The 15,573-nt window shown below is 37.1% G+C and overlaps 1 protein-coding gene across 4 annotated transcripts in view; it reads right to left on the bottom strand.

The window, feature by feature from the left end:
- The window catches only part of osbpl6 (oxysterol binding protein-like 6), a 45,329-nt gene extending 31,632 nt beyond the window's left edge, over positions 1 to 13,697 (bottom strand). For 3 of the 4 annotated variants that reach the window (XM_066688614.1, XM_066688616.1, XM_066688618.1), the window contains exon 1: positions 13,439 to 13,697. The gene's annotated coding sequence lies outside the window, so the exon portion shown is untranslated. The remainder of the gene's footprint in view (positions 1 to 13,438) is intronic. The other variant, XM_066688617.1, reaches the window with a different exon arrangement.
- Positions 13,698 to 15,573: the final 1,876 nt, after the last annotated feature.

Genomic DNA, 15,573 nt, shown 5'->3' with positions numbered 1-15,573 from the left:
CTGTGGCACAATGCTTTCTGAATCAGTGAATGCACAAACAATATGACAGAAGCAGAGCATCTGTAAACTATACGCTACAACCACCAGCGTATTGAATTTATTTTATGTAGAACAAGCATTTCTTGGTTTTCATTTTCAAGACCATTAGTTTCCAATTTTGTCCTTAAAATAAAAACATTTTGTTCGGACTCATGGTGTATATTTTAATTAAGACAACAATGAATGATAACAGGATACATCTGGCTGAGTGAGGTTCCTACCACAAGTAGCACAACTTACATGAATACCAGAACAACTCCAGATAAAGCAGGGTAGATATGTATCCGTGTTTCTGCCTCCCCAACTGCACAAGCACACACGGAAGCTGAAGTAATATGAGGTAAGCCAAACCAGAACCCACCAGTAAATGTACATTTCTCTAAATATATTTAGGCTTAAGAAAACGCACTTTCAAAGTGTTTCAGACCCTTGCTGAGGCTAAGCTCTCTGATAAAGAACCACAAACACAGCCCAAATGCAGATGCATCTCCTCTGGGTGTGGTTCACGCCACACAGCTGGAGGGTGTGGCTGTGGTGGCAATCCACAAATATATCTGCTCATAACAAAGAGTCACCTTCCCTATTAGACAAACAGGATTTTAAATAAGTATAGGGTGCAGGTTTTCCTTGTCTCTATATACGGGACCCAGACATTATCCATTTGCATTCCACGGGCTTAACAGACATTTCAAAATGTGCAACACGGTTCCTCTTAATTGGAAACTTTGGCGAGCTGTTGGCTGCCTTCTAATAGGTTGGCATTCTTCTATTTCAATGTCCATTAGGGAAAAATGTAAGATACTAAATATATCACAAATTCAACAGAATGTTAAAGAGTCATTGTTCTTTTTAAAAAGGGTTTGATTGAACAGAATGTAAGCCATATTCGGAAACAGTGATACCACAAAACACAAGTTGTTTTGCTCTCATGATGCTTTCAGTCAATAACTCCTGAAAATCATAAGTGAAACAGCAAATTAAATACATCTGCTGGTTTTAAATTGGTGCAATGATCGCCCATACCTCCCTAATGAGAAATGTATCACCGTCTGTGACTTTGTACACAATATCACGCTCATTTGCCTTGCAGTTCAGATAATGTAGCCTAATTGTTAATTAACCAGTAAATGTGCTAAAAAAGGAACAATGGACAAGACACCTAATGCAGATAAAATAATTTGATTAAGGCTTACAAAATTATGACTTCTCGGTGTGAATGTCATGCCTTGCACAGGATGCTCGGATCACTTCGTTCTTCTGACAGAAATAATTAAAGTCTGTGATCCATGACATCAAGTTCTTAATGTCTGATCACTCTTCCAGGATTAAATTATATAATATTGGCTTTCTTTTTGTTTAAATTCACTCTTTCTTATTGCATCATGTTCTGGCTTTCTTGTGTGCCTTGTTTATGCATTCATTATTTCCCATGTTAATCTTTAGTTTTTACAGGAAGTGAGTTAGCATCACACATCACTGCCGTTTGTGGCTTTAGGTACTGCTCTGTTCAACCCTGATAGGCTCCCTTCCCACCCTTTCTTTCATTTCTTTTTATGACCAAGCAGACACAAATAAGTATCACCATTATAGGAGGAGAGAAAATGAACAAGGCTATAAATGACTAGGAAACTGCAACCACTTCTGAAACATTAACAGCAGGGTGGATGTGTGATAATGAAGCATTCAGTAAAATGGTATTTAAATTAAAAAACATAATATGGAGCCAACAACCATGGTATGTAATCCCTATCATTATATATTCATATTAAGATTTTTTTTAAAGGAGAAAAAACAGCAGTATGTTTTGGTATTTACACCACTTCAATATAAGAAGGAAGTACCACAACCTAACTACTTACTTTTCCAGAGTAAGATTTAGCTGACCAGGGGAAGACCTGAAGCAAGTACAAGAAAAGCTAGTGACTAACACGCGTGTGTCCTCATTAGAAGCCCGCCTGTCCATATTCAATTAGGCTCACGGGTAATCTTATAATTCCCTTGATTATATTTATCTCCGGCTGCGCAAAGGAAAATCTGTCTACAAACAGAAAAACAGAAAAAAAAAAAAATATATATATATATATATACACACATATATATATAGTCTTCCAGTATGTCTGATCAGTACCACTCAAGTTGCAATGTTTTTTAGCAAATGCCTTTGTTTTATTAGTTCTACTTTGGCATATTTTCTTTATATTACCTTCTTTCTGTACACTGTGCTGGCTAGCAGGATTTTAAAGGGTGCAGCCTACATTCCAGCAAAAATAAGCTGCGTCTCATCTCCACATACAGCTGCAGTGGTAAGTCTCTCCTGACAAGAAATGAAGAGTCAAGAAGACCCAAGATGTCCTCCCTAGTGCTTAGTTAAGGAGTGGTTGGATGATTGGACCGTCCGCTGCATTACTAGCATGTATATTTGGCTGACTTGGTTTAAAAGTGTGCTGGGACTTGCCGACTTATACCCAAATTATACATCAGGAGGGGAGTGTAGCATACACAAACAAATCCTCCAAGCCAATCCTTTTCAAGCTTTTTAACCCGACATCCCAAATAGTAAACAAACAAAACTAAATACAACATCTTTTATGACTCAAACAACAGTGTGTTCTTTCAGTAGATCTGTCCATATTAATGAATTTTGTTCCTTATTTTTTTAACTCAAATTCAAATCTGCCAAATTATCACTTGATAATAACTTACTACCTACATGATCTAATATTTCACAGAGTAGGCAGTGCAGAGAAAAACGGACTATATCAGATGAGTGCATTAGGGTGGAAAATCCCTTATTTTAACTGTAGCTGCAAATAAAGGCAATTCTATTGTTTACATTTTTGTACATCAATATATTCAATAGTGATTAGGTTGGTGGGGGTAATCTGAACCCAAATAACAGCGATGTGGCCCAGTACAAAAATGTTTACTGCATATGTTACCCCTAATGCACAGTTATGAATCATGATTGGCAATTGTTTTATAATGTTACTTTCACAATGACCCACTGTTGAGTCGCAACCCCCAGCTTGCCAATTGTTGCTTTAACAAGCTTAGCTTCACTACCTCCTTTTAGAAATATGAACTCAGCTGCACGCTGTTCTATAAAAGTCATCCATGAGCATTCACACACACTTTTTCTCAGTTCCTAAAAAATCCATTATAATTGTAAAACTAAGCTATGATTCAAAGTGCTTTTTCTAATTCACATTAATGTGAAATTCACCACTGAATGTTGGTCTTTCATGAGTTCTGCTTCACTGAGAATTCAGTCCCCTCTGTCAGGCTTGGACAATACTACTACTGTGCCACTGACCTATAGAGAAGAGAAAGACAGTGGAATGCTCCATGCAAAATTCAAAGTCAAAGTTGGATTAGGAAATGTTCTTTCATTGTTTAAATGGGCCAATGCACAAAACACATTACAAAAAGTTATTTGGGAGATATGCAACTGAGCAGCAATTCAAAGATTCAAACATATTTAAAATGGCAGTTATAGAAGATAAACTGGTAGTATTGTAAAATCAGGCCTTAACTTCCTAGAATTAGTATAACTGACCTGGATGGATGACACTGAGTAAGAACATCAGGCTTTCTTGCTTTGTATAAGTCTAATAATATGCATGATGAAATCATGAGAAGACAAATCCGGTAAATTTGTTGTTTTTACGCAGTCCTAGGAAGTTATGAGAACACATCCTGAAATCACATGCTGGCTTTTGACATCCGCCGTAATTTGGTAAGTTTAAAATTTTGAAGATCTAATGCTATACATCTTACTTATACACTAAAAGAACAAATAAAATCATGTTACATTTAAAACCAACTTATTTAAATCAGAATTACACAAGTTACTTTTAACCAAATGTATGAAATTCAGTTTTTGACGGAATTAATCTACTGTAAACTGGTGGTATGAAGGAAATGTTAATGTTTTCGACTTTGTCCTTGTGTGAGACTGGACTAAGCATTGCATATGCATGCATAATTAATCAATTTGATAGCCTCTGAATATATAAGCCTATGCTAAGAATATAAATTACATACTCCATCCATGTCCTTAAGATAGAGACTGCTTTTAACTTTCAGGAGCCTGTACACTTGCTACAACCTCACTCAAAATGTGCACAGAATGTGCCAAAAGGAATAGAAGTGTAGTGCACTATTTAAACACAAACGGAGCTACTTCAGGCTTATTTGTACATAGATGGAAAAGAATGGTTTAATTTGGTATCCACCCACGTAATGTAATGTTTGTAATAGGTGGAGTACAGTCGTTAAAAAAGCCGGTGATATTTAAGTTTCCTATACACCTTATGAAGTGTTACAGGAATAGAAAAGAAACCTTGTAAGACAATATCAAAGACATGCCTATGTAATTAGAGCTGACACTAAACAGCAATAAATACACATTTTTCAACATATTCTTCTGCTCAACAGTTGTTAGTGCTTAAGAGACATTTAATGATGTTTACAGAAATCCTCCATAGCTGTCAGATACAATTGCTTTATTACACTTGTTAGTTATTAAATCAGTTTTATGTGGATGTCTTAATTATCATGGTTAAATAGAAGGGTAGCCTTAAACAACTAAATTTATAAGGGAAGACCTTCCCAGTAGTTCCCAATCCAAAAGTACATTAACTTGGCATGATACGTAATAATGTAGTAACACACAAAATAAATGCTAGGTATAGATCAGGTGGGTTATGGTTTGCTCCCAAAGTCCGGGAAGGGGTACAACCCGGTATTTAATATTTGCTGAGTGCATTGAACGCCCGTATATTTTGAATGCCTCAGCAACCGATTTACTGCAAGACGAAAAAAAATCTTGAATCAGCGGTGAGTCATCAACTTTCTTAAACCTTGTCCCGAAGGTTAATGAAATGGTAATATACAATGGATGCAGATGGTTACTAAAACTCCTTGAGGGGAGATGTAATAAAGTCTGGAAGGGATGCCAATCAGAGACCTGGTATTTCATTCCGCCTGCAGAACTGAAACCCCCCACGGAGCCGTGGACAGCGAGTCAGTGGCCGGGGGTGATGGTGAACTGGGGCTTGGACACGCTTTACAGTAATTCTTCAAATACTGGCTGCACATGCATACAGTAGAGGACAAGTCACAGTATCAAAAGAGTCAGATGCTGCCTTTTTAAACCCATGTAATGGTAAGAAAGGAACAAATAAAGAAAACAGGTTTATAACCATACCACAAGCAATGGGGCCACTGCTTGTGAAATCGAAGAGTACCTCAGTGTACCTCTTGAGTAAGGCCCCAATGTACAAGTACTCCGACTTGTTTGGAACAAAATACTGCAAACTAGGCACTCAAGGTGTTTTTGTAGCATCTGTGTTCATGGTTGAGCAGGAATAGTCAGTGTTCCTCTAGTGAATCCTTTTTGTATTTTTTCTTTACAATTGATTATTGAGACATGCCTAGCATAAGAAGTCAAATCAAGCCTTTCATAATGTGTCATAAATATTATATTTTAGTGCAATATTTTAGTTGTACTTTGTATTTCACAGCTGAAGTTAGCACTCCCATCCTGAAAATAATTAATTAGTTATGCTAAGTGAATTCATTTACAGTTTCTATCCAGACAAATTCTAGCAGGAAACATCTGAGATTAGCCATGCACCGACATTGTGCATTCATAAAACATAACTATGGACAATTTCTCCTTAGTGTGTGCATGAATTATAACTGCCTAAAATTAAGGCAATACACTGGAAATGGAACCTGTATGCCAACTCTTGTAATGTGCATATGGTAGGCTCAAGGGAAATCAATATGCGTGAGGAAAAATGCATATTGTACTGTCTTTCAAAAACAAAAATGTGTCTGTGACTGACTGTTATCATACATTGACCTTCTCTACTGCTTACATTGTTTGTCCGCCCATCCCCCGCCTCAGACTGCAGTGGAATGTGACTCAAGACGTTTTACTGTGCATCACGGAATCAGCGAAGACTCGATTCACATGAGAAAGAAAGGGGGGGGGAAAAGAAACCGAGACCCTGGCTCTGAACCGCAGGCCTGTGTATATTAGACGACCACGCTGATTATAAACACTGTCACTGCAGTCTTGTTCCCATGAAATAAAGGTTGTTGCCTTGCAGTTGAGTATCAATGAATCACCGTCTAGTAACAGACTACTACAGTATTTTGAAGCCTGTAAAATGTCACGACAAATAATTATGCTGAATAACTATGTGCTGTCATGTGTCTTACTACAGTGTTCATCATTTACCACCATTGTGGGTTTCTTGAGAAGTGTTTCCTATTAACAACTGGCTACAATGGATAATATTGAATGTTTATAGTAGAGCCACACAGCCATATTCAAATCACTCTAAAAAATATAGATAAAAATAGAACAACTCTTGCTTTTTTGACTTATTGTCAAACAAACATGTTAGAGAACTCTATGCTTTTATGACCCTCTAAAGTGTACCTTCCTCAAAATTGTAATAGAGCTTTGTAATATAGCATTCTGAATCTAAAAATGACATTTTACAATATCAAAATATAATATTTATACATGGATGGATAGGAAGTCCTTTCAGATGTGCCTGCAAAATATGATCAAACACAAAACAAAGACCACCTGGGCTTATTACAGCTGCAGAAGGTTTCCTTTGTGAATGGGTGTTGAAGGGGACACGGGAGCTGGCTTGTATTGTCCAAACATAACACGGCTTGAAAAAGTAAAAAAACACTTTTCAAGCTTTCACTGTTCACATAATGATGTTCTGATGATTTTCGGATGTTCACAACCTTAGATATTCTTTATTTCTATTATAATAGCACACATTTCAAATTTGAAACAAGAATAAAGTGGTTAATTTCCCATTCCAGTCAAAATCCTTAATTATTAGCATACTGCCGAGATTAAAACAGAGATTAATTAATTTACTGTGTTCTTTTTTTAATAATATACCTACAAGAATTCATATTACTGTATGCTGTGGATTCTATATACATATCAAATTAAGCATTCAACTTGGTGTTAAATGCTGCCTGCCTAATTTATTGGTAAACAAGCAAGTGCATAATAAATACATGGATAAATACAAAATCGTCATCATAATAAATACATTTGTTCTGGATGTTATAGGTTCAGCTGCAAATTTTTTGGTTTGCAACTATAGGAGCCACCTGTCACCTTACTGGTTGCTTAGTAACAACTGCATCTATTGCAGTGGAACTAATTATCCTAAAAAGACCATGGTTCCGATCACGAAATGATGCTGTACATTACCTACAAATCGGCATTGTTGTTTCCATTTGCATATAAACTTTTGTAATGCACACAGTGTCACATGGACAGGCTCCGTTTGGGAGTTACTCAATGACTCAGCACAATTTGCAAAAGAACTCAGGAAGGCTCTCTGGAGAAACTGTGTAATGGGTGAATCACGCAGTCAGTTCTGCTGCACAGTTGAGTGTATAAGATTTACAGTGTTTTTCCAGAACAATAAAACGAATAAATGAATGAATGTATGACCTCCAGCTACTTGTTTTCATACGTGCCCTACTGGGAAACATGGCGCAGTATTATACGGCACAGCATAAACATTCGAAACAATTGCATTTTAAAGATGACTGCTGGCATTCCAGACAGATTACATTTGATGAATAAATAAGGTGCAGAATTTTTTTTATCCCAGTCTATTTTTAAAAGCAGCCAACTGATCACCAAGGTTGTCTTTTTTTTCAAGCTATTTGACTTTTATGTAGCATGAGACGCATTTCATATAGGCTCTTTCAAAAGACTTGTTCTGCAGCAGACTGTTAATGTGTGTGTGAAAGAATATAAGGAGGAATTTTAATTCAACACTGATTATAACACAAGTATGGCTCAAAGAAAAAGTGGATGTACTTGTATGAATGTGAAACACGATATTCCATTGGATGTTCTAGGCCTTAGACAATGCAATGTACTTACATGTTATTGTGTATTGTTTGGAGGGGGGGCTAATCAGAATTGATTGTCTCCCATTAGCAACACGTCGGAGTGCACAAACACTTATGACTAAACATAATAATAACCTTCAACTGATAACCTCTGTGCCTCAATTTGATTCAGACAGGAATTCGCTAATTTCAAAATAAGGTTTAATTAAAATGTCTATGAAATAATAATACGACTTCCTATCCATCCATGTATAATCCTGTGATTAGACCCTTTTGAAATAAACGCACCACTGTCAGATGTTTGTATGATCTCTCCTGTTTTTTAAAATTTAAAATTTAAAATTAACACAAACACAAAAAAACATTCAAATTTCAAAGGAGTTTTTGCATCACAAGCCGGGTATTCAAAGGGCCCTGTAAAATTGCAGTGGACGGCTGAACCAGGAAGAGGAATAGACATTCAGGCCCCAAGACTTCCCTGCTTTGAAAAATTAAGATATCGCTCACAAAACTGGAAATTGCCAACAGGAAACAGATGAGAAATTCAGATTAACAGACCATGATTCAAATGAACTGCTGTATTTAGCCATCAAATTAAAGTCCTGCTATTGCTCATTATGCAAGGAATATAATTGTATAATTTATTAAATTAAAACCGAGAGGATTATTCCTCATAAAACCCTTAAATATTGAAGACAAATACAAGAAGGTTATTTTTCTAGAGAAATAAAAGGATAGTTATTCATAATAATTAAATTTAGGAACATTTCAATACATGTTCAATGCATCCAATTTAAATGTGTTTTAATTCCCATGTTGTAAATAGTATGTCTTTACTTCTTTCAAATACATACTGTACAGATGCTACTTCAAAAAGCAAATCAGAACATTTTAAATACAGATAATTTTACATTCAAATATATTTTACATACATAAATACATATGCTTATATCGTAAAACTCCACCTTCTGCCACCAACCAAAAAATATGTGGATACACTTCTGGGATCTATGATTTGCCCTAGATATGTATGCTTCATATGGATATAAATGCTGGTATATGAAGCATGATTTCAGAATATGTTAATATCTACTGTATGTCTTGAAATGCACATTTAACTGTCCATTACAATGCAGTGTTGTTAGAAACAGGTTTCTACAAAAGCAAAAGTGGCTTCTCTGACTTAGAGAAAGCAGATAATTTCCTAAGGAATATCAGTCTTGATCAAATCCCATTTCACTCTTCAATTAGCATTAAACACACTCCCTGGGGAGACACTGCAGAATAATTCAGAGAAATGAGTCACGGGTAAACCTGACTGGGAGAGTAATGTGTACTGGTTAAGCAAAGGTTTTATGCACAATTGTAGTCTCAATAAGGTGTGTGTGGCTCCAGAATATTGACTCCTTTATATATACAGGGAGAATCACTGTTTTATCATTTGATGTATTGTTACAGTGTATATACAGTTTATATCATACACTGTTTTATCACTTTATGAACTAATGTAATAATATAAATATGAATATGAGAACATACAGTGACACAAATGTAACATTAGGTAATAAAAATGACAGGTACTGTAAATCTATTGTTTAAGTGCAATCCGCTATAAGTCTTGTTATCAGAACATAACGATACTGTACAGTGTTTTAAACAGTTGTAGTCTGTAACTGCAAGTAACTGAAGACTTATATTCAGTCATTTTATTTGTATAACTAGTGTCTGCTAAATAATAATATTATTACTATTATTTTAATCATCGTACAAATATAATTAAAAAAATGTAAGCATAAACAAATGCCATACCAACCAGAAGCCATTTACAGTATAATTTACTATGTAGGCCAGGCTGAGAGTATTATACTCTTGTAGAAACCTCATACCTCTGCAGGGGATATAGCCTACATTCAACTGAAGCCACTTTTGGTTCCCTATCAATGTTGTCATGGAACATAACAGTGAACTAAGAGTTCTGTCTGCAGTTCAAGCAAAAAATCCCTGGATTAAACTTTGCTTTCCAACCCCACGGTAGGGACAGGGCTTGTGAGAGGAGCTCAAAATAGCTGCTCCTTCCAAATACCTTGAGAACCTATAGCTCACTAAGCAGCTTAAAATGATAGTCAAATAAGGCTGCGGTGTCTACAGGCAATGAAAGGGGCTTTTTTGTTTCCCCTTCTATATTTATTGTTAATTATTGCCACGTAACGTTAAATACAGAGTTACCCGTGTTAACTGCAAACTCAGCAAAGACTATGCTCTTCCCATTTGAAATAAGGCTAACGACTCTGCCCGATACAGACTGTAGTCTTTCCAGCAGTGTACTGTATGGCACTACAGATCTATTCAGCAGCAAACGAAGGATTATTTACTCAGTCACACTTCCTGTGAAATTAAACAGCAATGAACAGAATTAATAACATCTCTCTTTAACCGTATCCAGAAATATGCTTTTAGTTCAGATAAATCCATATCCATCCAGAGCATTAGAGAGAATTAAGATACCATTCCATCAAAATTCATATTACACCAAAGGCCAGACTGTCTGTTATTCAATTCATGCTGATTATCCTTCTGTTGCATAATTAAATGTAATAACCAGACTCCCAGCCTAAGGATCACTTTACAAGTAAATTACACGAAGACTCATAGCTTTGTTTCGGTCTGAAACATGAGAAATTCTATTTTTAAAGCTCATTACCTAATAGTTGATTGAAAGGGAACTGCTAACATTTTGTGACTAAAAGGTGACAAACCTTTTATATAGGCCTAAGCTTTTCAGTTTGAATGAATAATGCTATTTCAAGGTCAGCAGTAGTTAATTAATTAAAAACACTTGAATCCATTCAAAAGTGTAAAAATACATTAAATGATAAAATATAAAATGTTGGACATGTTTCTCACTGGCATTATTGAACCTATAGTGCTTAGTTATTCTCCACATTTTAACAATACTATTTAGTAACGTGTGAAAATGTAATTATACATATCCATATTGATAATAATACCCTTTGAAATAAAATGCATCTCTCTTTCAAGAGTAGAAACACAAATCACAGACGGATAATCTAAAATTGAGGGCAGACCTTGCTTTCCAATTTATCAATGAAACGAATACCAAAAAACTAATTCTAAATAAGTGGAAGTCTGAATGCCCCTGAATGTCTTTTGCTCCCCATTTCCTGATTTAGTAATTGTCTTAACCCATATTGTCTATAGGTACCATACACCCAGATTAGCACTAATCTAGGAATAAGTACTTTACCTAAGTAGACTTTACAAAATTCTAGGCCAGCACCAAAAAGGCTCCACCAAAACCAACGGCAAAGACTCCCATGTCTTGTCTCTGCATCCCAGAAGTAAGGGAGTGACCAAAAATACATGAAAGATGGTGTTGATCTCCAGGTTTTGGGTAGCATACGCTGCTTATTGCTGTCTCATGAAATGAATCTCAGAATCCTAGCGTAGAATGACACATTGGAGTTTTACACCACAATAACGCCTTGCCACAAGCAGAGAAAATGACGAGTCATTTTTTCCTTACACCTTTGTTAAAGAAACTATGCTTTCTGAACAAATCTCAATTATTTAGGAAGATGGATGCATTCAATCTAATCACATGACATGTTAAGAGTCTCAGCCAGATGGAGACGGCCGAAGCTTCTAAGCCAGTGCTCTTCAAATCCCGTCTTCAAGGGCCAAAGTATCTTCTTGTTTTCATTCCACCTGAGCTCCTAATGAGTTAACTGAACTAATTATTCACTTAACTGAACCAATTTAACCCCTTTCTTAGGTCTCATGCAAGTGGTGATTTAAAGAGACCAGTATAGCCTGCTGTATTGTGGATCTCAATGCATCCAAATGTTAATGCACAATTTGATTAAATAAGGCACAATTTACTAATGTTTCAGGCAAAAGCAAATAAATAACCAACTAGAGAAATGCGGCTTATGACTGAAGTGTAAAGCAGTTGGAAAGCTGGAATAGGAAATTCTTGCGATATCCACTTGCATTGTGGGTAATTTATCTGTCTATCACCTATCATAATGATATTTACAGTATACAATAACACCCTATACATACAATCTAAAATACAATCATGCTTAGCAAAAAAGTGTGAATGAGAATGACATGGTGCTACAAGAATTAGACCAACATAGGGAGAAAAATGAAATGTACTGCTTATAATCTCAATTTCACAAAGAGTAGGAAAAGGAAACATTTATGTTTATTTTTGTCACCTTCTGGATTTTATGCATCATGTGATGATTTATACAAGACAAATGCTTCAGGGCTGTTCCAACCACAATTACACATATTGAGAACATCCATCTTCTGCAGCACTTCATTGGATTTGGACACAATAGAAGAGCAAGTTTTTGTATGATTACAGAATGTGTCTATAAATTCTTAAATTGATCAAATAAGTTGATTTCAAAAGTTTGCCTAAAGCCTATCTGAAATTTTAGCTCAGTTTTGTTATATTAGACTGACATTTTTCATTTGACCTTGGTATAAACATAAGCATACAGCACTAATGTATTTTCTTGTCAGTTTGAAGGGCTTTGTACACTAACCATTCAAATATGTAAATTAAATGTCTTTGATTATTCCTTTTCCACCAAGATTGGCACTGCAATAATACTGATATATAAAAATGGCAGTTTCAGAAATGACATAAATCGAGATAAACTAAATACATAAGTAGTCCAAATGAACAATTCATTGCTTTGTTGATTGTAAATAATTAAAAACACAAAAACACAGAATAAACAAAGTAGCATTTTTCCATATAGTGTAAACATTCAGGAACTAGAAACACACACGTCTAAAAAAGAAATGCAGGTTAAATATTTTGGAGGGGAATGCAGTAAAAAATAAATAAATAAATAAATAAATAAATCAGTGTTCCTGTATGTAACTTACACTACCTTGTGGAATATTATAGAGCACACATGATCTCTATGCACCTACACAGACTTCCATTCATACATACACTTTCTCTATCACATGCACACAAACACACATACACATACAAAACAGAACCTCCGTCAATGGCTGATGCATAACTCATTTTGCTGTAGGTAATTGCCTCTGTTGAAAATGTGCCATGGTTGCTTGATTTCCCCCCCTAGTGTACTAGAATGCAACTAGCTCATATACACATATTTGGCCTCATGATATATGCCTTTACAAGCACCTGCACCCTCTTAAAATTCAGCATTGCTTCGGTAGCATCCGTCCCTACCCCCTCTATGACCTAATGTCACAATCACCTGCCAGTGCCAGCCCTTCGACAGGTCTCCCAAATCACACGTATCGAAGAACAACATTCTAGAACACCAGTCTAGAACACAGGGTTCCAAGCTGCTCCATCCACCTGGGCTGCGTTAGTTTCGCCTTCAAATACACTCTCCGCTGCCTGAGCACAGAGTAATGAAGGATTGTGTTGTACCTACATAGAGCTAGTATTTTTTCTTACCAGAGATGGATCTGCTGGTGCATGCCTTCAGCTGCAGGAAACTGGTTGTCTGGCGCTTCCACTGTAGTCTGAGGGCTCAGGTCTGGTGTTAAGAGCAGGGCGTCGATGTCAAACTGCTCTCTTTCGAAATCATTTTTGGTTTTGTCGCGGCGCCGGGGGTTGTTTTGCAGATGCCTAACGGTACAGCGATGAAAGTGCTGTGTTTGCCCGTTTCTGGGAGGCAGTTCGCCGGGTGCTCGACAGCGCTCCTCCCTGCAGTAGACAGGCCGGGCCTCTGCTAAGGACCGGAGTGGATCTCTGAGCTGGACTGCTGGGGGGGGGGGGGGTGTGATGGGTGGAAAATGAGGAACTGGATCATGTCATTTCAACTGAGAATATAAAATAGTAGGGTGTGATGGAGAGATTGTGATTATAATTTTAAGCATTTATGCATTCATATAGACTAAAGTCTAGTTATGTAGCATACATTGTGCATTACTATTATACACGGTATATGATGTAAATAATTGTATATTAAACCTGCAACCCCCCCCCTCCCCAACACACACACACACACACACACAAACATTATAGAAAGATAGCTAGCAAACTAATGCAGAACGGAGTAGAACATACAAAATGTACCACCCCTGATTATACAAACTTACAGCATCACTAGGCTCATAAGCCATAGCTAGAGGACAAAGCACTTTAAAAATCTAGCTTTACATAAAGGTCACAGTCTTGTCAAGGAAAGTGCAAATTGCAAAGTCAACTAAATAAGAGACCAATCAGAAAGAGGCAGTTAAGGGACCATGGGAAGGCCAGGGATAAGAAATGTGGTTAATATTTGACTTGAGAAAGGAGTGGGTTGAGAGTTCTCTAACAGTATTTGGCAAAGAGGGGGCAAGGTCACGAGGTAATAAACGTGAAGGGGCCTCCCTCAAGTGTACAGGAGAGAGCTGCCACAATCAAAGAATCTCCTTTAGTGTGTTTAGGACTTTGGTGTCACCAAATACAGTAGAGTAGTCAGCAGGAATTATTCACAATGGCGATAGAGAGAAGGTTGCACAATAAGCAAGATGTGCAAAGGTAGGCCTGCTGACCACGTCACTGCAGGAACCAACTTAAATAAATCATAATTTGGAGAAATAACAATATTTATGTAACAGGGATTTAGATTTTTCTTGTTATTACCTTCTCATAATATACACTCACCTAAAGGATTATTAGGAACACCTGTTCAATTTCTCATTAATGCAATTATCTAACCAACCAATCACATGGCAGTTGCTTCAATGCATTTAGGGGTGTGGTCCTGGTCAAGACAATCTCCTGAACTCCAAACTGAATGTCTGAATGGGAAAGAAAGGTGATTTAAGCAATTTTGAGCGTGGCATGGTTGTTGGTGCCAGACGGGCCGGTCTGAGTATTTCACAATCTGCTCAGTTACTGGGATTTTCACGCACAACCATTTCTAGGGTTTACAAAGAATGGTGTGAAAAGGGAAAAACATCCAGTATGCGGCAGTCCTGTGGGCGAAAATGCCTTGTTGATGCTAGAGGTCAGAGGAGAATGGGCCGACTGATTCAAGCTGATAGAAGAGCAACTTTGACTGAAATAACCACTCGTTACAACCGAGGTATGCAGCCAAGCATTTGTGAAGCCACAACACGTACAACCTTGAGGCGGATGGGCTACAACAGCAGAAGACCCCACCGGGTACCACTCATCTCCACTACAAATAGGAAAAAGAGGCTACAATTTGCACAAGCTCACCAAAATTGGACAGTTGAAGACTGGAAAAATGTTGCCTGGTCTGATGTGTCTCGATTTCTGTTGAGACATTCAGATGGTAGAGTCCGAATTTGGCGTAAACAGAATGAGAACATGGATCCATCATGCCTTGTTACCACTGTGCAGGCTGGTGGTGGTGGTGTAATGGTGTGGGGGATGTTTTCTTGGCACACTTTAGGCCCCTTAGTGCCAATTGGGCATCGTTTAAATGCCACGGCCTACCTGAGCATTGTTTCTGACCATGTCCATCCCTTTATGACCACCATGTACCCATCCTCTGATGGCTACTTCCAGCAGGATAATGCACCATGTCACAAAGGTCGAATCATTTCAAATTGGTTTCTTGAACATGACAATGA

This window comes from Amia ocellicauda, chromosome 16 (assembly GCF_036373705.1).
Source record: "Amia ocellicauda isolate fAmiCal2 chromosome 16, fAmiCal2.hap1, whole genome shotgun sequence".
Classification (NCBI taxonomy): domain Eukaryota; kingdom Metazoa; phylum Chordata; class Actinopteri; order Amiiformes; family Amiidae; genus Amia; species Amia ocellicauda.
Note: the sequence above shows the minus strand (reverse complement) of the source record. Positions and strands in the feature narration are given on the sequence as shown.